At 37.7% G+C, this 27,020-nt stretch overlaps 1 long non-coding RNA gene across 2 annotated transcripts in view; it reads left to right on the forward strand.

Moving 5' to 3' along the window:
- The window catches only part of LOC141496280 (uncharacterized), an 81,568-nt gene that overhangs the window by 43,612 nt on the left and 10,936 nt on the right, over window positions 1–27,020 (forward strand). Inside the window, exons 2-3 of one of the 2 annotated variants that reach the window (XR_012470996.1) lie at window positions 9,260–9,395; window positions 13,790–13,957. This is a non-coding gene — a long non-coding RNA (uncharacterized LOC141496280). Of the gene's footprint in view, window positions 1–9,259; window positions 9,396–13,789; window positions 14,147–27,020 lie in introns of those variants that run through there. The other variant, XR_012470995.1, reaches the window with a different exon arrangement.

Raw genomic sequence — 27,020 nt, forward strand, 5'->3', positions numbered from 1 at the left:
TTTCTTAATATTGGAGTACATCTAGGGGCAGAACTAAGTTGAGTAAGAATTAGGTGAGTATTTCCAAAATTCTTCACCTTTCAATAACCAGCCAGATTCAAGGACTCCATTGACTTCTTTCTCTACTATCAGGCAGACTTTCCCAATCAAAGGGATTGATAACCAAATTACTACTTCTCTTACTACTGTGAAGAGTGTGCTAATCCATCACCATGTGGCTCTGTTCAAAATCTATGATTCTACTTTGCCCCCCACCTCTGTATATCCAATCACATCAGTCCCATTCTTACCCCATCCAACTCTAACTCCATCCTTCCAGTAAGTCTTCTGTAATCCCTGCCCAATTGTTAACAACAGGTGTGTAGGATAAGCTCAGGAAAAACTAGTACCACTGGTATGAGGGCTGCTGAACCCTTTTCGAGGTTGATTTTCATCTTTGATGTCCATCTGATCCATCTAACTCTCACCTGTGGATTCAAGAGATTATAGTATATCTGATGACCACACCCCTGTAAACCATTTTGGCAGATGGGTTAAATCAGGTTAAGGGTAACCAAGGAATTTCAAAGCCATTGATGTATTAAGGGAATGTCTAAACCTAGCATATGAAGACTTCCTCTAGTGGAATGGGAATAATTTGTTTCAATGTCCATGAAAGTGACTGAAGTAGGTACTGTGAAGTGCTTAGAGTTTGGTTATACATTGAAGAGGCTAAGGTCATCCTCTGCATCTTGGTCTATCACCGTTTCCTTGACTCTGTCTTGCAGTTTTTACCTATAGCTCAAAAGAAATGAGAGATACAAAAGTTTAGAGAATTCACCCCAAAAGTTCACATGGACTATTTGTGTCCAATCTATGTGATAGAGCATTTTGGGCTCATATTGGACTGATCAACCATAGTCTGACTCTAATATAGTGATGTCATTTTGGCCCTCTTTGACATCAAAGGACAACAACCAAATAAACATTGTTAATAAACTGCTTATCAATAGAATGTAAACTCCCAGAGGGCACTAACAGTGAATAGGACAGGAAACTGTCCTCTAGGAAGTGGGGTTTGAGCTAAGATTTGAAGAAAGCTAGGAATTCAGATGGGGGTGAGGATGGAGGACGTTCCAATTACTGGGCTGAGTTTATGCAAAGGCCGGATATAAGAACTAGAGGAGGGGGCCGCTAGGTGGCGCAGTGGATAAAGCACCAGCCCTGGAGTCAGAGTACTTGGGTTCAAATCCGGTTGCCTTGCAAAAAAAAAACAAACCCATAAAACATAAAAAGAACTAGAGGAGTAAATTAGGCCTTAGTAAAAGACCCAGTAGATTCTTAAAACAATGACTATGCAGAGTAGATACTTGGGCAATCCACAAGGTTCAAATGCATTTACATATCTCTAAAAGAGAATGACCATTCAGGAAACAATAAGAACTTTTTTTTTTTTTTGTTGTTGATGTTGGTTTGTGTAGTATTGGTTATATTCAGTAGAGGGTACTGTTGGCATGTAATAATGCAGGGCATGGGGCTTGGCCCTGTGGTTCAACAAATGATTTGTTGGACTGAATGGAGAAAGATTCTGAAGTCTATTATTTCTCCATCTGCTGGTTGTTCAGTGGCTCTCTCCAACTTGCAGTGCCACAGTCTTTAAGTTACTGGAGTTGAACCTTTTTTGACTTCTAAAGGAAGACTCATTCAGATAAAGGTTGGTCTGGCTGAGGGAGATGAAGCTATTCTTATTATGGAATTGGGCAGAGTCCTTGCCTTTGAGTCTTCTATCTATTCCACCCTTCCCAGATTGCTTCTACCCATTTCTTTCCTCTCTTGCATTTTTAGATTCTTCCTGCTGGTTTCTTTTAATCTGCTTTTAAGCTTGGTCCCCTATCTGGAAAACTTTCATTTGCTACAGTGGCTACCTCTAGGCTATTCCTTTCATCTACAAATAGGGTTCGTGTTTTGTCCTCACCACCCATTTCCTCTGAGACACCCTTAGCATATTTGTGGTTTGCCCTTGACATCACATTCACATTAAATCAGATTAACACAGCTCAGTCCCAGCAATGTTTCTATCTTATTCCTCCTTCAGCCTTTATTTCTTATTACCACATTCAGCCCTTATTTCAGTATGCTCTATGCAAGTTGACAACCTGGCAGGAGATTGTTTTTCCCTCTGGTGACATTAAATTTAAGGGATGAAAGACAACACAAGACAATTCCTCTGGTTAAGGAGGAAGTCAAGGGTTATCAGAGACAAAACTAAAAATACTGCTATAAACTTCTTACTTAACCTTGTTCCTTACTTAAAACTCGTGAAGTCTGACTTCTATCCTCAGACCCCAGTAACATCCTGTTCAGAGGCCTTTTCTCAGTCTCCTGGATCTCTTCAAGGTATTAATCACTGTTACTCAATGAAAATCCTTCTTGAACCTTTTACTTTTCTTGCTTTCTAAAACTCCATCTTAGTCTTTTCTTCTTCCAATATCCCCAATAACTTTGTTGGAATCTTTTCCCCCTCTCAGTCCCCAGTTAGGAGTCTTTCCTGAGAGTCTCCTTCCTAGAGAGCTAATCTAATCTTGCCTATTATTTTATATATTGATATGTCCCAAATATCCACGTTTTATTTAGGATTTCCTTTTTTTGCAATTCATTTGAAGCTTTAAAACATATTTTATTTTCAAATGAAGATCTTTTTTGCCCTCCCCTGCACTGCTTTCCCCATGAGAAAACAAGAAAAATGAAACTTCTGTTAATATATATATATATATATATATATATATATATATAAATGCATTCCTGAATAGGCTATGTCTAAAAAAGTGTTTCAGTCTGTACTTTGAGCCCATCACCTTTCTTGTCAGGAGGTGGGCAGCATATTTCATCAAGAGTCCTTTGTAATTGTGATTGGTGATTTTGTTGATCAGAATTTCCAATTCTTTCAAAGTTGTTTGTCCTGCCCCTTTCACTGTCTCCTCTGGAATGCTTGCTCCATATTTAACAAACTTCTTTTTAAAATTTTTACTACTACTCCATTGCTCATTATATTTTCTAGCATTTATTAAGACATGACTCCCATTAGCTAATACTGCTACTCTTTACAATACTGCCGTATTTCTATATTCATCCCTGGCGGAAGAGTTAGAATACATCTTAATCATCATTACTACTTCTAGACTCTCCATCTACTGCCACCATTCAGTAACATCTCTTCTTTTGTAGTCCATGCTATCTAAATTTATCATCCAATTCAGATTCTTGTGCCCATCATTTACTGTTCATATTCTCCCTCCTTTCTCATCAAATTCAGTCTTCCCTCTCCACTTCACTCTAGATTTCAACACATATGCCGATGTTCCCTCAGATGACTAACTTCTCAATTCCTCAGTATACTTGTTTCCAGGAACCTTTTCCCACATTCAAACACTGCTCCTTTCTGATACTCACCTCTGATCTGGGCATATAATGTAGCAGAGTATTTGCTACACTCTACATTTCCCATTCTTGATATCATGGTGAATTATTTCAACTTTTCCCTTATCCTTTGCTTTCAAAATCTTTGTCATATTGCTGAATAGTACTCTCATAGTACTCGGTAATACTCTCACATTCTCCCTTCTTTTATCCCTATATTATCCATTAATGGATTCCTTATCCCATTTACCATGGCAGCTATTCTAAATTGTCTCTTCTTTCCTCAAACTTCCAACTGCTCCTCTTCTCATTTCTGGTGAGGACTAGGACTCACACTTTTAAAGAAATTAATTTAATAAAATTTTTAAAAATTACATTTAAAGTTGGGGCGTCTAGGTGGCGCAGTGGGTAGAGCACCGGCTCTGGAGTCAGGAGTACCTGAGTTCAAATTTGGCCTCAGATACTTAATAATTACCCAGCTGGGTGACCTTGGGCAAGCCACTTAACCCCATTTGCCTTGCAAAAACCTAAAAAAAAAATTACATTTAAAGTTCCAAATTGCCTCCCTCTCTCTGTTTCCACTTCACACACATACCATACATGAATTTATAAATATAAATATAATGCATACTTTATCAATTCTTTCTCTGGAAGTGGATAACATCTTCCTTCATAGATCCTTTGCAGATGATTTGAATGTTTAATAATTTAGTCATTTACAGTAATTCTTCAACAATATTGCTGTTACTGTATACAACATTCTTTTGGTTTTGCTCACTCTTCATTATTTCATGCAAATCTTTTTATGTTTTTCTAAAAGACATTGAGCTCATCATTAATCATGGCACAGTTGTATTCTGGTACAATCATATCATGCAACTTTTTTAGCCAATCTCCAAATGATGGGTATCCCCTCAATTTCTAGTTCTTTGTTACCACAAAGAGAGCTGCAATAAATATTTTAGAACATATAAAGTCTTTTCTTTTTTCCCTGATTACCTTAGGAAAAAGATCTTAATTGTGATATTGCTGGGTCAAAGGGGGTACACAGTTTTATGACTCTTTGAACATAATTCCAGATTGTTCTCCAAAAACAGTTGGATTAGTTCACAGTTTCACAGTTAATTCACAGTTCACAATAGTGTTTGTCCCAATTTTTCCACATTCCCTCCTACACTTGTCATTTCCTCCTTTTATCATTTTAGCCAATGTGAAATGTTAGATATCTCAAAGTCGTTTTATACGTTTTTCTAATCAATAGCGATTTGTAGCAGTTTTCATATGACTATAGATAGTACTGATTTTCTCATCCAAAAGCAGCCTGTTCTTATCTTTTGTTCATTTTGGGAGATGACTCTTATAAATTTGACAAAGTTCTCTCTCTATATATATTTGAAATATGAGATCTTTAACCAAGAAACTGTTTATAAAATTGTCCTCTCCTCACCAATTTTCTGGTTTTCTAATCTTAGTTACATGGTTTCATTTGTACAAAACCTTTTTAGTTTAATGTAATTAAAATTATCCATTTTACATTTCATAATGCTCTCTGTTTCTTATTTATTCACAATTCTTCTCCTATCCTTAAATCTGATAGGTAATATGTTTCATGTTCTTCTAATTTACTTATTCTATCTCTGTATAACTAGGTCATGAATCCATTTTGACCTTATCTTGGTAAATAGTGTAATATAATGTTCTATACTTAGTTTCTGCCAGAGGACTTTCCAGTTTCCCCAATGTTTTATTTTGTTTTGTTTTTTACCAAATAGTAAATTCTTATTCCAAAAGCTTTACATTTGTTAAATACAAGATTACTATAGTCATTTACTACTACTATATATATATATATATATATATATATATATATATATGTCACTTCTGTTCCATTGTTTTACCTTTTTCTTAGTCTTAGATATAATATACAAGTTATAATTACTTGCTTATAGTACAAAAGATCTGATACTGCTCAGCCTCCTTCCTTTACGTTTTCTTTCCATTAATTTCTTTGACTTTTTGTTCTTCCAAGTGAAATTTGTTATTTTATATATATATATATATATATATATATATATATATATATATATATATATATATATATTTTAGGTTTTTGCAAGGCAAATGGAGTTAAGTGGCTTGCCCAAGGCCACACAGCTGGGTAATTATTAAGTGTCTGAGACTGGATTTGAACCCAGGTACTCTTGACTCCAGGGCTGGTGCTTTATCTACTGTGCCACCTAGCCACCCCTGTTATTATATTTTCAAAGTCAATTACATTTTTTTTCATTTAATTGGAATGGCATTGAATAAGTAAATTAGATAGAATTGTCATTTTTATTATATTGGCTCTGCCTACCCATGAACAATGAATAATACTTCTCCAATTATTCAAATCTGACTTTATTTGTATAAAAAAGCATTTTATAATTATGTTCATACAGTTTCTGGTTTGTTAATTTCTTTTGGCAATCCACGCCTAGGTATTCTCTACTGTCTATAGTTATTATAAATAGAGTATTTCCTTCTATCTCTTCTTACAGGATTTTGTTGGTGAATTGTAGAAATGAAGATGATTTATGTAGATTTATTTTTTATCCTACTACTTTGCTAAAATTATTGTTTCAATTAACTTTTTAGTTTAATCCCTAAGATTTTCTAAGTATATTATATCATTTGCTGAGAGATAAATAGTTTTATTCATTGATCATTCTGATTCCTTCAATTTCTTTTTCTTCTCTTATTGTGATTGTTAGGTGTTTCTAATATAACATTGAATAGTATTGGTGATAATTGGCATCCTTGTTTTACTCCTGCTCTTATTGGGGAGGCTTCTAACTTATCCTCTTTACAAATAATGTTTACTAATGGTTTTAGGTAATTGCTCCTTATAATTTTAAGTAAAAATCAATTTATACCTATGCTTTGAAACTTTTTTTTTAAAAAGCAGGAATGAATTGTATTTTGTCAAAAAAACCATTTGCATCTATTTGATATAATCATATAATTTTTTTACTTTTGTTATATAAACAATTATGTTAATAATTTTCCTTATGTTAAATTATTTCTGCATTCCTGATATAAATCCCACTTGGTGACAATGCCTAATTGTTGTGATATATCGTTTTAGAATTTTTGCATCCATATTCATTAATGAAATAGGTTTTTAATTTTTATCAAAATTAAAAATCAATTTTTCTTTTTTCATCTTATATATAAAATGAGAAAAGAAAAAAAAGCTTTTTCATGTATTTAACAGATCATAAGAGAGGATTCAATATAAAACAAGTTTCCATTTCAAGAAAACCCATGTATTAAATACTATACTTTGTTTTCAAAGCTACCAGCTTTTCTATGCTCCCTTCTAGGTTTCCTTTTGTTCTCCCTTCCCATCCTCACTTTAGACAAGATTACAATTAAATGTTAATCTATATACATATACACACACATCTCTCTCTATATATGCATACATACATATATGTAAGACCACATTATTCAAATTTTAGAATCATCCCATCATACACAGCTCAACCCAAGCCTTTCTTTCAAACTACCAATTAATGATAGTCATAAGAATACTGATAATATTTTCACATATAAGAAGTTAACAGTTTGAGTTTATTAAGTCTCATATAATAGGTCCCTCACTTTGTTTTTCTCCTGAATCTTTTATGTTGAATTTTTCTTTAAGTTTTAACCACTCTGTCTCAAATACTCTCTAGTCTTACATTTTATTAAATGACCATTTTTCATTCAGGATTACACTTAACTTTGCTGGGTAAGTTATACTTGATTCTAACTGTAGCTCTTTTGCTCTATGAAATATAGTATGTTAACATTTGTGGTCCTTCAGTGTAGAAGCTATTTGGTCTTGTGTAATCCTGATTATAGCTCCATAATACTTAAATCATGTTTTTTCTGTTTCTCTCAAACATGTCCATGTCTCTCTCTCATCTTTGTTTAATCCACCTCTGCTGTGTTTGATGGTTGTATCATCATATTTTGATCCTTCATAGCTAAACTCTTGGAGAAAACCATCTCTTTCCCCAGTTCCAGCCTTTCATTCAAACTAATGGGTGGTAGGAGAAATATCTACCAGGTTCCCCACACCATTAGGTTAGTACTTTTCCTTAGAAGGTATTGAAGGGGCAGCTAGGTGGAGCAGTGGATAGAGCATCAGCTCTGGACTCAAGAGTACCTGAGTTCAAATCTGGCCTCAGACACTTAATAATTACCTAGTTGTGTGGCCTTGGGCAAGCCACTTTGCCTTGCAAAAAAAAAAAAAAAGGTATTGAAGCTATTCTAGAAACTTGGGATCAGAAAGGTCTGGTTATTGATGTAGCTTCCTAGACACCAGGATACAAAAGAGTCAGGTCACAGGAGCATCAGCTCAATCAATGTTCTATCCAGGCTGAGTATCCTTCCTTTCTTCAGGCTAAGGTGACTTCCTTTTTTCAAGTGTTCTCCTCTAACACTACCTTCTATCTACTTTGTATTGGATTTATGTACAAGACTTCCTGATTTGTACAAGTAGTCTTCCTTATTCTAGAATGTAAGATCCTTAAGGGCAGGGTCTGTTGTGTGTTTTTTTTTTTTTAATCCCTATCATTTAGCACAGCGGAGAGCTTAATAACGTTTGTTGTTACGTGGAACTTTTTCAGTTGCTACAGATAAGGAAACTGAGTCAGATTTGACTGAACTGACTGAACAGCAGCAAAATAGAAACAGAAAGACAGGTCCTGCCCTCAAGGAGTTTATATTCTAATAGGGGAAGATCATGTGGAAAAAGGAAGCTGAAAAAGGAAGGAGGTATTGGGTACTAGGCTAGATGGTGGGGAAGGGCAGGTGGGAATGGGTCTGGCTTGGGCACCTTCCTTAAATGGAGGTTCTGAGAGAAGCCAAAATGGAAGGTGAACTTGATTTTTTTTTAACATAGCACAGTAACATAGAATATTAAGTGCTATATAAATTATTATGTTAGTATTATATATTTAACACAATATACTAACATGTTATATTAATAACAATATTTAAACAAGAAAATTAATCATTATATTAATATGACTATTATATGTTAATTATTATTAGTGCCTATTGTTTGAACCTCCCATGTATACTTTTTCACATTAACATTAAAACATTAAAAATGAGATATTTGAAAAGCACTTGAGGCCTAGGAGGTGATGTCTAAATGCCAGCTACCATTACTACTATTATTACTTTTATTACTATTATATTTTCTCAAAAGCTTCTGCTTCTTTTGAGATAAGCATATACTTTACAGGGGGATCCTATTTTAGTTACAGGTTAGTTGAGATGATCTCTCCTTTGTGGCTTTGGGATCCTAAGACCTAGACTGAACAGTAGGGTCCAGATGAGATGGCTTTGACCCCCTCCTGTGGAAGAAGATAGATTGGAGTCTTCAGGTTCACTCCCCACAGTGGGGAAATGAGTTCTGTGAGCTAATAAATTGAGTGTTTCAAGAGAGAGACACCTCTGCTTTGTGGAATGCATGGATAGATGAATGGCCATATGGTTGCTACAAACACACACACACACACACACACACACACACACACACACACACACACACACTCACACACATTATTTTTTTCCTTTCAAAGTGTTGGAGCCACAGAATGACACTTGTCACATTTCCTCATCAAACAACTGATTGTTCCTGGTCATTTTTGTTTGCATATGTGCACTCCAGTTGCAGCACCTTTAAGTTCTAGCTGGCACCATTACCAGCTGCAGGGTAAGGCTTGTGTGCTCATTACAAACAGGTTGAGTTAAATTCGCTTTTCTCTCTAACTCCTTCTCCCACCCTTAAGTGACCTTGTTTGCTTTCTCTCCTTTATCACAGAATGGCTGCTTGGAGGGAGCCCAACATCCACATCTGTGAGAAACAGAGGAAATGTGGAATTGCTGGGTAACCTAATCCTGGCTGAGAGAGAAACGCTTTCTTTGTGTTAAATATCAGAGAAATGGAGAGGAATCATGTGAGTCCCTGCTATGCCATTTGTGTGTCAGAGGAGGGAAGAAAGGAAAGAGAAAAGTATCAGGGAAGAGAGAAGGAGCAATTAAAAGGGGCCAAGTGATTGGAATCAGTAAAGGAAATGCGCCAAGAAATATGAGACCCAGAGAGGAAGGAAAGTCAAAGTGGGAACAGTAGTGATAGCCTTGAAAAGTGAGTAAGGCTAGGTGATGACCTGTTGAGATGGCGAGGACAGTTGAAGGATATTATTTTCTTCTAAGTGAAAAAAAATCTCTCATTACAGAAAGAATGAGACTCAAAAATATTTTTGGTGGTTTTTAAAAATAAAATTGAGTTCTGTAGTTTTATCCCAGGAATTTTGATGCTTTATTGTTGTTTTTTCCTTGACATTGTTCCCATTCATAAAGTATTAGCTGATATTTATATATAACTTTTTGCAGTCTACAAAATACCTCATGTGTATTACCAATGTACCTTACCACAATTATATAAGAGAAATACCTTGGATATTATCATGCCCATTTTATGAAGTTGAAGTCCAAAGTAGTTTAATCACTTTACTTATAGATACTTACTTACCTTTTGTCAGATATGGGATGTTAACCTAGATCTCTTCTGATCCCCAAATATAGCACTCTTAGCACAATGCAAAATTTTCTCTGAGGTACTCTTTAAAATTTTATATCGCATATTTAAAAAAAATTTAATTTTATTTATTTAAGACAATGGGGTTAAGTGACTTGCCCAAGGTCACATAGCTAGGCAATTAAGTGTCTGAGGTCAAATTTGAACTCAGGTCCTCCTGACTCCAAGGCTGGTGCTCTTTCCACCTTGCCACCCAGCTTCCCCACATTATGTTTTTTAAAAATTAAAATAAATCAACATTTTCTTTAGAGAATTTTGAGGAAATTTTGTGACATTTCCTTTAAATGGTCCATGTTGCTGGGATATGATAAGACCATGCTTCAGAATTACTGCTTTATGAATATGCCTGGGTTTTTTTTTTTTTTTTTTAGATTTTTGCAAGGCAAATGGGGTTAAGTGGCTTACCCAAGGCCACAAAGCTAGGTAATTATTAAGTGTCTGAGGTCAGATTTGAACTCAGGTACTCCTGACTCCAGGACCGGTGCTTTATCCACTGGGCCACCTAGCCACCCCTCCCTAATGTGCCTGTCTTGATGAAGTCACAGAATTGATTGAATAGTGTAGAACAGAGGCATCAAACACCCTTTTAAAACTCCCACGTGTTCCCCAAACTAGAGTGAAATGTCACTGAGAAATGTTTAGTGAAATAAATTAAAATATGACATAGATGATGTTAATTTGTGGTTTTCTCATTCAGCAGTGATCTCTTTCTATTTGAGTTTTCCATCTCTGGTTCAGTAGATAGAGAATGCTGGCCTTGAGGTTCAAGCCTTCTATAAATCCTTTCTAGTTCGGGGACTCTGGGCAAAACCCTCAACCTTCCTAGGTTTCAACTCGGTTCCCTTATCTGTTAAATGGGGAGGTGGGGCAGGGGTTTATAGAGAGTATAGAGTATGTGACTAAGGTGTTTATTCTGCCTCTGATACTGACTGAAATCACCAGTGGGATTTCAGGCAAATCCCTCAATCTCCAGAGTTTCTTTATCTGTAAAATGAAGTTGTACTAGAAAGTCTCTTGAGTTTCCTCCCAGTTCTAGGTTATAACTTTGACAGTTTTGAAACTGGGAAAGGGCCCCGGAGACTATCTAAGGTACCCAGAGAAGCTAAGAGAGGGACAGAAACTGGTCTAGAATTCACAGCTCTTGGCCCCACTGGATGGAATCTTTACAAGTTCATATTCCAGTTTGTAATTAAGACATGTCAAACACTGAGAGATGAGGGGCTCTTCAGTCAGCCAGTCCAGTGTCTTTGACAGAAAATTATCAGCACTGAGGAAGCGGGTAACAAGGTATAATGGAAAGCACAGTGAATAGGGAGGGAGAAGACTGGATCCCTTGGAGTCCAGACTTAGAGCTGAGAGTTATCTCAGACCACTAGGTCTGCCTAACATGGTGGGGAGCTTCCTCTCCTCCTGGCAAGAAGCATGTAGGCTATCTAGTGGTTATTTTTTTGCTCCCTTTATGTGGCTAGGTCTTTTTTTCCCACCCTGTTTCTCTAATTGATTTCTTCATGTAGTTTCTTATTTATAATTCTTCATTTTGCAATGAGTTTCAGTTTGCTTGTTCTCACCATGACCCTCTCTATTGTTTTTTTGGTAATTGTGAAACTCAATTCTTAAAATACAGCATTGTAGCCTTCAGTACAGTTTGCAGCCTTCTAGGCTGTTGTAATAAGGCACAGTGGGGAAGAGTGCCAACTTAGAAGAAAGAGTTTCAAATCCTTGATCTACCCCAGCTGTATGACTTTGGGCAAGTCACCCTACCACCAAGCTGCCCGATAGAGATTATAAACTCTTTTTAGTATTATCTGCATGTATCTCTTCTCCCTTATGTTAGCATGGGCTATTGAGACAAAAAATGCAGTATAATAAAATATTTACCTACTAGCCCACAACATTTTATTATTCTACCCCCCTTAATAGATGATATTGGTAAAATATATAGACAAGAATACCTACATACTGATTAAAACCAGCCTATACCTAAAAGATCACCTAATTCAATTTTCTAATGCTCTCAATTTATTCTCTGTTTGGAGAAAAATCTTTTGAATGTCCTCAGTGGCGCCTGTATTTGTCCTTCAGAAGTTATTTTCTTTTTGTTCTTTGATGATTCAAAATAGCCAGAAGTCATTTGGAGCCAAGGCTGGTGGATGATTAGGTTAGACATTACTCTCATAGGTTCAGAATGAGGTTGTGACTATAAAACAATAAGTTTTATTTCCTTGTTTTATGTTCTAAATTTTAGAGAGATAACTGTGTGGTATTTGTGGAGCAAAGTCATTCCCATGGGGGAATGTCATCATTACTGACTCCACTGATGCTTAAACAGTCATTAGATATTCATATTCTAGTATATTTGCTTTAGATAATTTGACTGGCCTGTTTACAAAGAGCGCCAAGGAGCAAATCCTTTTCCATCTTGGGAGGTGTGAGTGGGATGGTTATTATTCCCTCTTCTTGGAGCTGGGGAAGAAAACTACTATAAATTGCACGAGTCTTCCATGATCCTTCTTTGCTTTCCTGGGCACAATTTGAAGGTTAAAAATAGTTGTCTTGTACTTCCCCAGAGACCATCTAGTACCATGTGCTCCTGATCAAGTGCAGGACCAAGTAGCTGATAGCCAGCTAGCTTGAATTTATATAGTAAGTGCTTTGCAAATATTATCTCCTTTGATCCTCAATGGATAATACGTTTTATTCACTATCTCTATCTTACAGATGAGGAAACTGAGGCTCACAAATTAAGTAACTTGTCCATGGTCACACTACTAATAAAGGTCAGAGGTAGTATTTGAAACCAGATCTTTTTTTAATTTAATTTAATTTTTATTTTGCTTTTAGTTTTAGTTTTTTGCAAGGCAAATGGGGTTAAGTGGCTTGCCCAAGGTCACACAGCTGGGTAATTATTGTCGGAGGATGGATTTGAACTCAGGTACTCCTGACTCCAGGGCTGGTGCTCTATCCATTGTGCCACCTAGCTGCTCCAAAACCAGATCTTTTTGACATCAGGTCCTTTCTCTATCTGCTATTACCATATTACACCATATTGAAAAGATAAGAAGATTATTATTAGGTTCCCCTAGGGCTTATTACTCTTATTGTTAGCCTATTCAGCTTTACTGTGCTGTAACTTTTATATCTGTCCTCGTATTTTCATAGTCCAACATTTTGGATGTCCACATCTTCAATGTGGACATCCCTTTCACCAGTACAGAAAGAATCCCACCTCTACTTTTTAAATTGAAGAAATTATCTCCAGAGTATACACCCAATGAAGGCTAGGCTTCATCTAAAGTCTTTTAAGATGTGGATAATGGTCCCTTACTTGGTTGTGCATCTTCCTTCCAATCCACACATGACTAGCCCAACTCCTTTTTTGGTCATACATGTCCTTGATACATGTCACTTCTCATATGTAAATTGTCACTAGTAAGAAATGTTATACACCATTTATATCACCTATATCTTTGTATTGAACTTTGGGTAATCTGCAATTTGATTTTTCTGAAATCTAGATATTCTATGATTTCTAAATAGAGCATAAATGGGAGAAGAAAGGTATTCAAAAGCAGACTTTTATCACAGGAAATATTTTGGTGATTATTAAAAACCTCTGACAATTTCCCAAGTGGGGTCCAATCCATTCTTCTCCAGTCCAATTCTGGTAGACTAACTTTGCCTACCCAATTGTATGCCATAATCTAGGCAATAGGCATTCTTTATTCACATACTTTATTCATTTTTCCTTTGTAGATTACTAAGCTGAGTGGCCATGGGTCACATTCAGAAGTAATGAGTCAATCAAGAAGCATTTATTAAGTGTCAACTGTGTACCAGCAGCAGACGCAAAGGGAATATGAAGATAAAAGTGGAACCATCTTTGCCTTCAAGGAGCTTACATATTAATGGGGGAAGCCACATGTATGTGTGTGTGTGTATACACATCAATGTATGTATCCTTAATATATACATAGACTGTTCTGGTAGAGATATAGAAAATACTGCCATTTTCTTGATCACTTTTAAAAAGCAATATCATCTATAAACTTTTCTATTCTTTCATAATTATTTTCACTTAGAGCTATTTTACAAATAAATCCCAGAGTATCATTTCCAGCATGTAATTTTGCTATATACAAAATTTAATGTAAAATCCATTTAACTCTTAGGACATACCTCTAAGCTTATCTTTTCTACCTCTGTTCCTGCTAGTACCAGAATTTCTGGGCATTCACAGTTCTCTCATTTTCCATTTAATTCTAAATACTTCCTTTCTTCTATTTCTGGACATGACTGTCCACTCAGAAATCCCATTTGCCCTAGAGCAAATGATGCAGCATCAAGTCACATCCTTAGTCAATGGCATCTTAACTTTTTGTCATCCTCTGCCTTCCTCATCTCAGTTCTGCTGATTTCCTGGCTTTCTTGGCAGTCTCTGACCTCCTAATCTTCAGCTTTGCTTTTTTTTTTAATTAGTAAAATTCATTCATTTATTCAACAACCAGTTGATGGACACTGTATATGATCAAGAGAGGTTTGAGACAGCAACAGAATAATTGGTTAACCAAATAAGCCATTGGGATCTTCAAATAGAGAAATTTCAGCAGTTAGGATCAAATGAAATGCTATTTGTAAAGTGCTTAGTACAGGTTTTGGCCCATAATAGGTACTATGTAAATTATTTCCTCCCTTCACTTGGGTAAGTTGTTTCTCTGGATTTTACCTTTTTTTTTTTTTTTTTTTTTAGTATGAATTAGATGATCTCTGAGGTCTATTCTGGCTCAAAATCCCATGGTGTCCCCCCCCCCCCCCCCCCCCCGCCACACACACACACACACACACCTTGGTCTGACATAAGCCATCTAATTATACATTCTTCCAAAGAACTTCCATTGGTCAACATTCCTCTTTATATTGAATACTTACTTTTCTGCTTGACTGATACAAGGACTTCTTGCAGTGGTGTAGCTGCAACCCATTTATACTTTCTCATCTAGTGGAATTTGTGTCTATGCTATCATTCAAGGCTTAAAGGCCTTCCTCTTGATTTTGAGAGTAACAGGGTATCCCTTGGTCTCTCCATTAATATCAACCTTTTTTTTCTGATTGATCTGTCTGTTTTCTGATCATTTATTTTCTAGATGACATATTTTACTACATTTCTTGTACATAAGTCTCTGTTGAAAAGATGCAGCAGCCTATTATATCCTATATGTAAAAAAATTCATTTTAATAATTTATACTTAAACTCTAATTTTTTCCCTTCTTTGTGGAGGGTGAGCTAACACTTATTTAATCTATTGTTCATTCATCTGTTCATCAAACATTTATTATAAGTATCTATCTTCTTTCAAGGCATTCTGTTCAGGACTTTAGGACAGATAGAACATTGATAGAGTCTCTGCCTTGAAGAAATTTATGACATATGAACAGAGGAGAATTGTAAGAGATAAGGAATTATTGGGACAAAAAAGAGATCTAAAAGAATTATTCTAGAAATAGAAAGATAGCACTTTAAATTGGATGAATTGGATAAGGCTGGTAAGATGTGATCCCTGAGCTAAGCCTTGAAAGAGTCTCTGAAAGGTGTAGGCATGAGCTATAGATTGGCCAAAAGTACAGAGGTGAGAATTGACCCAAGGGCTTCAGAGAACAGCTATGGTCTAGTTTGACTAATATCAAGAGTACACAAAGAAGTAGAGCTAGAGAGATAGGTTGAAGCCAGATTATTTGATATTTGTTCTAGCTAATACAGCATTTGCTCAAATGACCAATCCGGAGCCCAACCACTCACTTCTGGTATGAGTTGTACCTCCTTGTCTGAGTCTTTGTTCTTCAGATTTGACTGTGGCTTTTTGCCTTGAGGTGGATCTTTCTATTTTGAACACTGTTGTCTGGCCTTATTTCCTCTAAGTACACCAGACATTTTAAGTCCTATAACCAGTCCAACAGGTTTATTAAATAATCCAATCCAATCTAATACACATTTATTAAATGCCTATTATGTGCTCACATTGTGCTAAGTTCTGAATAATGCATAGGATAATAGATTTAGAACTGGAAGAGAATTTAGATAATATCTAGTCCAATTTTTGCATTTTGCAATGAGTAACTTGAAGTCCCCAGAGGTTTAGTGACTTGACTAAGGTCATACAGCCAGTAAGTAGCAGAACTGCCCATGGATTTCAAATCTAGAGGTTTTTTTTGAAGCTGTGAGGAGTGGGATAATGATGCTAATAGTTCACATAATGACTGCTTATCCTTTAAAAAAGGAATTTTTTTTTAAAACAACCCTTTGAGTTGGTAGTATGCTATTACCCCCTTTTTGCATGTCAACCATAGCTCTGAGGGTGGCCTTTTCCCACAAAGGACTTCTGCTTTGGAATCACATGGACTACATTCAGTCCAGAGGGGGCTTGACCAGAAAGAAGGGAAGTTGGGCTTTTCTTGATTTCTCTGGTTCATTATGCTTTCACTTCAGAGTAGAACCTGGGTGAGGGGAATTGGAGGGAAGAAGAGGGTAGGGGAGAATCTTTTTAAATAAAACCTAGATATTGGTCTTGTCTTTCTAAATGAAATTATCAGAATACCTTCTAGAAAAATTACTCAATGTTTAAAGTAGTAGATATCAGGTATAGGATAGTTATTTCCTTCACCACTAAAAAAAAGCTTACAACACAAAAATTTATATGTACTTTAACACATAATCTCAATCATAGTCTCCCATGCTCTTGGAAAAATTCCCAGGAGGCTTGTGGGACTATTGACTTTACATTCACTTCAGATCTGTACTATTCTGAGAGCACCTTGATTCATATCTCCTAGTCAGTTATGTGTGCTTGGCTCAACCTGCTGGCAAGGGTCCTCTCCTCTGAGATGAATGTAGTTATGGGGGCAGCTTATTGGGAAAGCAACAACCTATTTAATGACTTGTCCTTGAAATCATGAATTAACTACTGAGGCTAGAAATCTCCATTTCTCAGGATTGTTATTTAATAGACTATGCTCAGGGAAAGAAATGCAAGGCAGAAGAGATATGCAGTAACTTGAGGTCTTGTCTTAGACTCACTAGACAAGCGCATATCCTCATTGCCAGGAGTCCCAAGTGACATCTCAAAAGACAGGCAAAGGCTTTGTTTTTCTCCTTTAAATGCCTATTGAGTGGTTGACTCTTTTTTTTTTTTTAGATTTTTCAAGGCAATGGGGTTAAGTGGCTTGCCCAAGGCCACATGGCTGGGTAATTATTAAGTGTCTGAGACCGGATTTGAACCCAGGTACTCCTGACTCCAAGGCTGGTGCTCTATTCACTCTGCCACCTAGCTGCCCCTGGTTGACTCTTCTTGGCTCAATCACCAACCCATTTTTGATTCAACTCCTCCTTTTCCCCCCACATCCACCTCAAGGGCCCAGCCAGGAGCTGCTTTTCCTGTGTATTCTCCAAAAAAAGATTAGAAAAGTACTTGTGTTATATGAGAAGGGACCAGACCACTCTATGGAATGTCCTCCCTCTCTATCTGGTCAAATGAGATTCCATTTTGGAGAGATTCAGTTGCTTGTCCTACCTACTAAGTGGTTAGGGTTAGGGTTAGCTCTTTAACCCAAACTCTTTGAATCTAAGTTTAGATTGTTATTGTTATTATTTTGATGGGGCCGGGATTAGTTTAATATAATTTTGTATCTCATGTGACATCTTGGGCAATATTTTGCCCATAGTAGATGCTTAATAAATATTTGATGAATGAAGACAAATATAGCTCATCTCAGAGAAACTAAAGTAATAAAGCTTTCTGGTTCATATCTTTAATTAATATACTACAAGTTTATCAAGATGATTCTCAGGAAACTTAAAGTGGAGAACAAAAATATTGAGTTTAATACAGAGTGATTCTGTTGGAAAACAAGAAGAGTTATCAAACATTTTCATTTGTTGAATGCCTCAGGCTGTAGAGATCCCCTGCCATCACATTAATAAAAGTGATTATTTTTAAGGCAAAGTGCTTTACATCGTAATGAAGGTCTGGCACATACACAGAATGCCATCTGAGGAGAAGCTGTATCTCTACGTGGTGGACATTAGGGAGCTGCTTCTGGGAGAGTCATGGTAGTGAGACCACCTGTTGAAGTGGAGGCTCTTTGATGAGCTCTGGAGGAATCCAAAAAGGCCTGTTAGCTTCAGCCATGGTCTCTTTACTTCATTTGATTCTAGGGGAATGAAGTCTTTGACTTTGGGAGTTTTAAAAGGTTGGGAGAGCAGGCTGTAGGCATCTGGGAGTCCAGACCAACTTCCTCAGTCAGTGAAATATCAGAGATCTGCCAGAATGACTAGCAGAAAGATTCATCAGAAGTCAAATAACATTTGTTCATGAACCTGGTGGGACCAATACTATGTAGGCACTATGAGGTTTTGGAGTTCTGGCTCTATCATTGAAGTAATTATTTTTTTGTTTAAAAGCTACTGATAGGGCAGCTAGGTGGCCCAGCAGATAGAGCACTAGCCCTGGAGTCAGGAGTACCTGAATTCAAATCTGGCCTCAGACACTTAATAATTATGTGGCCTTGGGCAAGCCACTTAACCCCATTGCCTTGCAAAAACTAGAAAAAAAAATCTACTGATGTAAAATGGTTAAATGAAACTGGGGAGGGGGCAGTGCTAGTCCTTGACCTCCTGATTATGGGGAAGAATATAGCTGGTTGGGATTCACGCTAATGACAATATAAAAAAGTTGCCCCAAGTCTCTCAGAGTCTCTGGATATAGCTGGCCTCTCTTAGAGAGAGCAGTGTATACAGGCTGTCTTATACATTATCTCATTTGAGCATCCCAACAATTCCATTCAAATCAATTACGTTTTTTCATTTAATGTTCTACCTTCCCTTTCTCCAACTTTCTACTGACTGTCCCTCATACCCATGACTATCCCTACTTCCTCCTCTCCTCAGATTCTTACAGTTCTATTTTCTTTCAAAGTTCAGCTTAAAAGCTATATCTTATAGGAGCTATATCTTATAAGAGGCTTTTCTTGATACTCATCCTTCTCCTCAGCTGCTAATGTTTCTGGTCCCCCTTCTTCACCCCCCTCCCCATTTTGTTTATTTTATAATTTGCTAGGTCACACTGTGTCTCTCAGTAGGTATACAACAACTACTTATGAAGTGTTTACTGTATGCTAGGCCCTATGCTAAGGGCTGGGAATAGAAATACAATAAAATACAATAAATACAATTTTATAGCCCCTCCACTCCAGAAACCTTCACAAAAGGGAGCTGCTGGGAGGGCTGGGGTGGCAGGAAGTATTCCCAGGGAATGGGGAAGGGGGTTCATGTCATCCAAAGAAGTACATGGGAAGTGAATGAAACACAGCAAGCCTGGGTCCATCTCCAAAAGAGAGAGAGAGCCCCAGCAGGAGCCTCAGGCTGTGGGAATGGGGCAGGCTAGCTCAGTCCAGTAGAGGAAGAAGCAGAGCCAGAGGGGAAGGAGAGAAGGGGTGCTCCTGGAGAAACAGAGCCTGTGCTTTGGGCTCCCTGGGCCAGGCTGGCAGAACAAAGCACCCAGTGTTTACTGACTGATGGAAATAACAAATTTATTTGAGTGCATGCTAGGGGCCAGATATTGTGTTAAATTCTAAGGATTTGAAGACTTAATGAAGATACCTCCCCTCCCCTCAGGCAGTTTATGTTCTGGGAGATACAAAGTGTACAACAGGGGAACAATTGCAAAATATTGACATGTTCAGTGTCTGAGCCATAACACGCTAATACTGTCCATGGGATTTTCTTGGCAAAGATTCTGGGACGATTTGCTATCTCCTTCTCCAGCTCATTTTACGATGAGGAAACTGAGACCAACAAAAGTTAAGTGATTTTCCCAGGGTCACACAGCTGGTAAGGAGAGTGGAGTTGAACTGGTTAACCACGGAACCACCTACCTGCTTCTGGTCAAAGTCATACAAAATGGTCACATTCTACAAAGGAGCTATGGGCTCCCTGGCATTGATAACCATCCTCCCATACACATCCCTGGCACCCAAGTCATGCTATTCCCTTTCTGTGCTGATGGCCAGGGGAGTGTGTTAGAACCACTTTGACTCCCCCCCCCCCACTCAAATGAGGGAGTTGGCCACTCTTGGATCCAGATTCTCTCCAAAGTTCCTAAAAGCTCCAATATTGTTTGAACCTCTGATTCTCCATCTCCCAGGAGGGGATAGAAGAGGATCAGTGGCCCAGTAAACTCTTAAAGAAAATTCACAGCAGCCACGTTTCCCTGCCTGGGCTTCAGGAAATGACCGCATGCAGTTGGAATTTACAGTGGGAGCCAGCCAACCACCTCCTCCCCTGTTAGAGAGCTCCTCACTGGCCCCTTTCACAGGCTCCATTCAGCCTGGAAGCCTCCCTCCCAGGGCTCACAGAAACCCTGGCTTCTGGCTGGCCCCCTTTTCTTTTTCCTCGACTGCTTTCCCCTTTTCACAGAGGACTCCTGGGCTGCTGTCTGCTTGGATCTGGTGTGGGCCTCCACTTGGCGGGGGAGAGCCAGAAGTGCACTGTGGCCCATAAAACCCAATTGGCTGTGGGCCTTTCTCTGGAATAAGGGAGCTTTGTCCTTTTTAGAGGAGCTGAAGTCTCAGGCTTTGTTTATCCCTTCCCCCTTTTATTGTTGCCCTTCTCAAGATGCTGAACAATAAGCAAGTAGTTAAAGGGTGTGTGTGTGTGTGTGTGTGTGTGTGTGTGTGTGTGTGTGTGTGTGTGACTTGATATTTAATGAGATGTGATATTTAATGCAAAGGGAAACTAGGGACCTTTCTATAGCCTAAGAGAATTTTGGAGCAGGAGTGATCTCTACAAAACTCTTCTTGACTCAATATTAAAAAACAATTACCCGGGTGGCTAGGTGGCTCAGTGGATAGAGCACTGGCCCTGGAGTCAGGAGTACCTGGGTTCAAATCCTGTCTCAGACACTTAATAATTACCTAGCTGTGTGGCCTTGGGCAAGCCACTTAACCCCATTTGCCTTGCAAAAAAATCTAAAAACAAAAACAAAACAAAACAAAAAAAACAATTCCCCCCAGAACTGTGTGAAAATAGAGTTGCTCATTGGAAGACATGGGATCATAGATGTAGACCTGGAAGAACTGTAGAGGTCACTAGGGAAACTGAGGCCAAGAGAGGTGAAAACAGATAGTAAACTTCCTATGTATTTGTCTTATGTGACAGGCTCCAATTATACAAATAAAAAGACAAAGAAAGACAGACCTTGTTCAGAGGGAGCTTACATTCTAATGAGACAAGACAACACACAGAAAGGAAGCTAAATACTTGAGAGAGGGAGAGGGATGATGAGAAAGTCCTGAGTAAAGCCTGGAGAGGAATGAAGGCATGGTTGGCCAGCATACTCTTCTTAAATAGAGGTCCTAGGAGGAGCCATCTAGTCAGAGGAAGAGGCCATCCCCAGGAAAGGCACTTACAGTGTGTGAAAGACAGGATGGAAGTGACCTTCAACTAATGAAGTTTTCTAAGGTTTGGTAGAAGAAACCTGGAGAAGAATCACCCAGGATGATTACTTGTTGGGAAAGTTATAGAAATAAGAGCATAATAGATAGTTATATCAGTCATTGATTGTTATTTTCATTATTTGTCTGTATTTGTTATTTCATTGGTAGGAGAAATATCTTCCACAGATACAGGTCTGTAACTCACAGCATTATAGTTGCCTGACAAACAAAACTAATGCAACTAAGATTAGAAGGAATGCAGAAAGCTGGGAAACAATATTTACAGTCAGTGTTTCTGATAAAGGACTGATTTCTAAAATACATAGAGAACTTAGTCAAAGTTATAAAAATACATGACATTCCCCAATTGAAAGGCTATAAAAAGGCAATTTTCAGGAGAAGAAATTAAAGCTATCTATAGTCATATAAAATGTACTCTGAATCATTCATTAGAGAAATGCAAATTAAAACAACTTGGGGGAACCACTTCACACCTATCAAACTGTTTAATATGACAGAAAAGGAAAATGATAAATGTTGAAGGGATGTGGGAAAACTGGGGCACTAATGTATTGTTGGTGGAGTTGTGAACTGATCAACTGGAGAGTAATTTTGAATTGTGCCCAAAGAATTAAAAAGCTGAGCATACTCTTTGATCCAACAATACCACTGCTAGGCCTGTATCCCAAAGAGATCATAAGAAAGGGAAAAGGACCCATACAAAAATATTTTATAGAAGTTCTTTTTGTAGTGGTAAAGAAATGACAATTGAAGGGATGTCCATCAATTGGGGAATGGTTCAACAAATTGTATTATATGAATGTGATGGAATATTATTGTTCTTCAGAAAAACCTGGAAAGAGTTACATGAAATGAAGCTGAGTGAGGTCAGCAAAAATCAGATTATTGTACACCTTAATAGCAAAATTATGTGGTGATCAACTATGTTAGACTTAGCTCATCTCAGCAATACAGTGATCAATAATAATTCTATGAGATTTGTGATGGAAAATACCATCTACATCCCAAGAAAGAACTATGGAGCCTCAATGTAGCCCCAAACTTACTATTTTCATTATTTATTTTTTTCACTATTTATGTTTTTCCCTTCTGTTCTGATAATTCTTCCACAGCATGACTAACATGGAAATATTTTAACATGATTATGTACAACCCACTTCAAATTACTTACTATCATGGGAAGGAGAGAGGGAGAAAAATGTGGAACTCAAAATCTTACAAAAAATGAATGTTGAAAACTGTCTTTACATGTAATTGAAAATAAAGTAAAATAAAATAAAATTTTTACAAAAGATTAAAAAAAACAAAGTTGCCTGAAACACTGAGAGCTTAAGATATTTGTTCATGATCATAGAGTGACTATAGTCTTTTTAATGTCAAGCCACTCCCTTTATCCTCTAATAATATTCTTTTATGTCTTTCTCTCCTTTTAGCTATGTTGGTATTTCTTTACTTTGTTGTTGTTCAATCTTTCAGTTCTGTCCAACTCTTCATGACCCTATGGACCACAGTATGCCAGGCCCTTCACTATCAGGATTCAGACCTGTGATTAGATCAATGTAGCGATCTCCCATCAGCAAACTCCATTTAGCAATGTTCTACAATTTATAGTCTGAGAGAGTGCCTGAGGTTAAATGGTTTTCTCAGAGTCACATTGTCAATATATGTTATCTTTTAGAATTCAATATGAGTCAATATTTCAATATATATCAAGTCTTTGATCACTATAATTCTGAAATAGTTGTCATAGTCGATCATCACAAAATGTTGCTGTTAAGGTGTACAAAGTTCTCCTGGTTCTGCTGATTTCACTCAGCAACAGTTCATTTAAGTCTTTCCACCTGCTCATGATTTCTTTGTTTTGATATGTTTTTGATTAATATTTTATTTTGTTTTTCCAATTACATGTTATAAAAGCTTTTCAACATTCATTCATTTGCATCTTTATGTGACATAGTTTTCTACCACCTTCCTTTCCCGCCCTCAGTGGAGAACAGTCTAGTAAAAGTTGTGCATGTTCATTTGTGTTTAACATGTTTGCTTATTAGTTATTTTTGGGTATGAGGAGTTAGGACTAAGGAAAAGAAAGATAACATTGGATAGGAAGGAAAAACAGAAGAGAAATTTTAAATTAGTGAACATGGTATTCCTTCAGATTCTGTGGGATTTTTTTGTATGTTTGTCTTGTTTTTCTCTGGATGTGGTTGATGTTGTCCAGGATTGTCCTAGCTCTCTGAACTGCTGAGAGGAGCTGCATCCATCAAGGCTGATCAACTCACAATGTTGTCAGTGTAAACAATGTTCTTTTGGTTCTGCTTCCTTCACTCAGCATCAGTTCATGCAATTCTTTCTATACTTCTCTAAAGTCTGACCATTCATGTTTCTTCTAGAACAATAGAGGGGCAGCTAGGTGGTGCAGTGGATAGAGCGCTGGTCCTGGAGTCAGGAGTAACTGAGTTCAAATCCAGCCTCAGACACTTAATAATTACCTAGCTGTGTGGCCTTGGGCAAGCCACTTAACCCCATTTGCCTTGGAAAAAACCTAAAAAAAATGTACTAGAACAATAGAGTATGTTCAAGGAAGACTAGTACCTTGGTGAGAGGATTGCTGATCTCTTTTCAGAGTGTCTTGCCACTTTGAGGTCCACCTGAGCCACTTAACTCTCACCTGTGGCTCCAAGAAGCTGTAACAGGCACAGTGGCCACATCCCAGTAAACCATTTGTAGGTAGGCTAAATCGAGTTGAGGGTAACCATGGGAGCCTCAAGCTCATCAATGAGTAGTGGGGACTGTCTACCCCAAGCATGTGAAGACTTCCTCTGGCGTAATGGGCAGAGGAGAACACACTTCATTCCAATGTCCATGAAGCCAGCTGAAGCAGATGCTGTGGAGCCTTAGGGCTTGGTTAGACACCAAAGACATCAAGGTCATCCACTGTGTCTAGAGCTATCACCAGTTGCCTTGACTCTGTTTTGCCATTGGATCATGACGACTTTGGAAGAGAGAGTGAGGCAGATGACATTGTGCAGCTTTACCTCACTTAAATCCAATTTACCCAAGTAACAAAAAAAATCACTCACAACCATTCCTCAAATTCCTAAGGCAACAGGCAAGTGACAAAAAAGAAGCAGGTGCAGATACACTGGGAGTTGTAGGGCCTAGGACATTGGGTTGTTCCCCCCTGAAAACAGCAGTGAGATTTGGCAGCCCCCTGGGTTACTGAGCAGCCCTTTTAAGAATCACATTGTTCACCTCCTGTTGTGAGGAAGGGGCTAGAAAAGGGACCCTAAAATTGTTTGCTCACCCAATCCTGGCCTGATTATCAAGGCAGGTAGTGATCCCACAGTGCAGTTGCCACACAAAAAAATCTACAAAATCTTCTTCAAAGAAGAAGTGCATAGAATGTATGCACACTCATAGACAACACAAGATCCAATAGACCTGAAAGACGAACAACTCTTGTTGCAAGAGAACTCAGACAGAGAGTGCAACTATGATGGGTTGGACATATTAGAATGCCAGATGTACACTTGCCAAAAAAACTATTTTATAGAGAACTCACACAGGGCAAGTACTCACAAGGGAGTCAGAAGAAATGATACTGAGATACCCTGAAGGTCTCATTGAAGAACTTTAGAATTGATTGTGCAGTATGGGAGACACTGGCATAGGACTGCCCAATATGGTGTGCCCTCATCAATGAGGGGGCTACACTCTATAAGGAAGGCAGTATTGAAGTAGCTTAAATGGAACGTGACATACATAAGTTTAGAGTACCCACCCCAGGTGTTCACATGGACTATTGTGCCCAACCTGTGGTAGAGCATTCCAAGCTCATATTGTCTGATCAGCTACAGTTGGATGCACTGTAATTTGTCTCAAATATAGGGATAACATTTTGATCTTTGAAAAATGGACAAGAATCATGAACCATGAACCATATAACAATAATACTCCATAGCACTCATATTCTATAATTTGTTCAGCCATTCCCTAATTGATAGGCATCCCCTCATTTTCCAATTCTTTGCCTCAACAAAAAGATGCTCATGATTTCTTAGAGAACAATAGTATTCCATCACCTTCATGAAAGACAATTCCCCAGTTGATGGGCATCCCCTCAAAAACATCAGGAGAACTGACTTCTGGAACTGAGATTAAACAGGCCCTTTCCCTACTTCTATTAGCTATCTATTATTTGTATATTGAAATCAGGAAAATTATAGACATTCTAAAATGCTTGAAGATCTGCAAAATGCTCCACATAGATAGTGCATGTTGACATTGGAGCTATTCTATTAAGCTCCACTGGTACTAGTTGACTGCTTTCCAAGAGCATGGCATCTCCTTCTGAGAGTTCTAAGGTTAATCTGGAGGTGCTGGAGGATGCTGCAATTCATGAGCCCCAACTGATATGTTTCCTTTCATGATTATCAATTGAAATCAATTCATCAACCAGACTTCATTAACTTTTAGGAAGGGGTATTTACTAAGGTGGAATCATGAGAAGAAGTGTACAAAATAACATCCTAAAAATACATACACAATCCAGGGGAAAGTGGGCTCAATCTTAGATGGCATGTAGTGAATGAGGTGATATGGATCTTGGAAGTCCTTTAACTGGAGTTCTCCAGAGGTTCCCTTTGGGTATAGCATAGCTTTTCTGCTGGTCTCTTTGTGAAACCTTGAATCTACAGTCGGTAGGTCTTTGATTCCAGGGGTAGATGTCTCTTCTCTCCATCACCATTCTCTTGAATGGTTTCCACAAGCTCAGTGGTTTGAGACCAACTTTAGAGAGTGAGACTAAGTCCTTCAGTCAACAGACTAACTTTTGCATCAATGATGATGTCTAGGTATTTTTCACACTTAGAGAATAATCAAAGATGTATTCTCATCTGATTAAAGTGTCCAGGCTAAGTAGATGAAATGTACCCTCACTTGATAAATGTGTTAGGGTTAAATAAAATGGAGTAAATTTTTTATATTCTTTTGTGAGGGTAAACCTCAACAGGCATTTCATATTTTACCTTGGGTCTGCATTATTCAAACAACTCCTTGTCTATATTTCTTGGCAAGCTAGGCTAGGGCTTAGCCTCAATCTCTTGGTGATAGTCATTTGCTCAAAGAGAGCTGTAGCAATTGTAGGGGACAATCCTTGTAACATTTAATATACTCTTGCCAGTTTGCATTCCTCTCTCCATGAGTCTCACTGGTTCAATCTGGTATTTAAATCATATGGTTGGCATGAAAAATCCATCAGCAAGAACTTAAGAATTAGAAAAGAGATATTTACTAAGCTTTTTTTTCTATTTGAAATACAGTAAAAATGCAAATTAACCAGAACCTCACTTGACATGATTAAAAAACAGAAGAGATAGTTTGAGGTAGTGCAAAGGTCACTGAACTGCTCCAAGTCAGGATATGAATTTTTGTTTTGATTCAGCAGCTTTTTGCTTTTGAGTAACCCTCATAATTTTTC

This window comes from Macrotis lagotis, chromosome 8 (genome assembly GCF_037893015.1).
Source record: "Macrotis lagotis isolate mMagLag1 chromosome 8, bilby.v1.9.chrom.fasta, whole genome shotgun sequence".
Taxonomy (NCBI): Eukaryota; Metazoa; Chordata; class Mammalia; order Peramelemorphia; family Peramelidae; genus Macrotis; species Macrotis lagotis.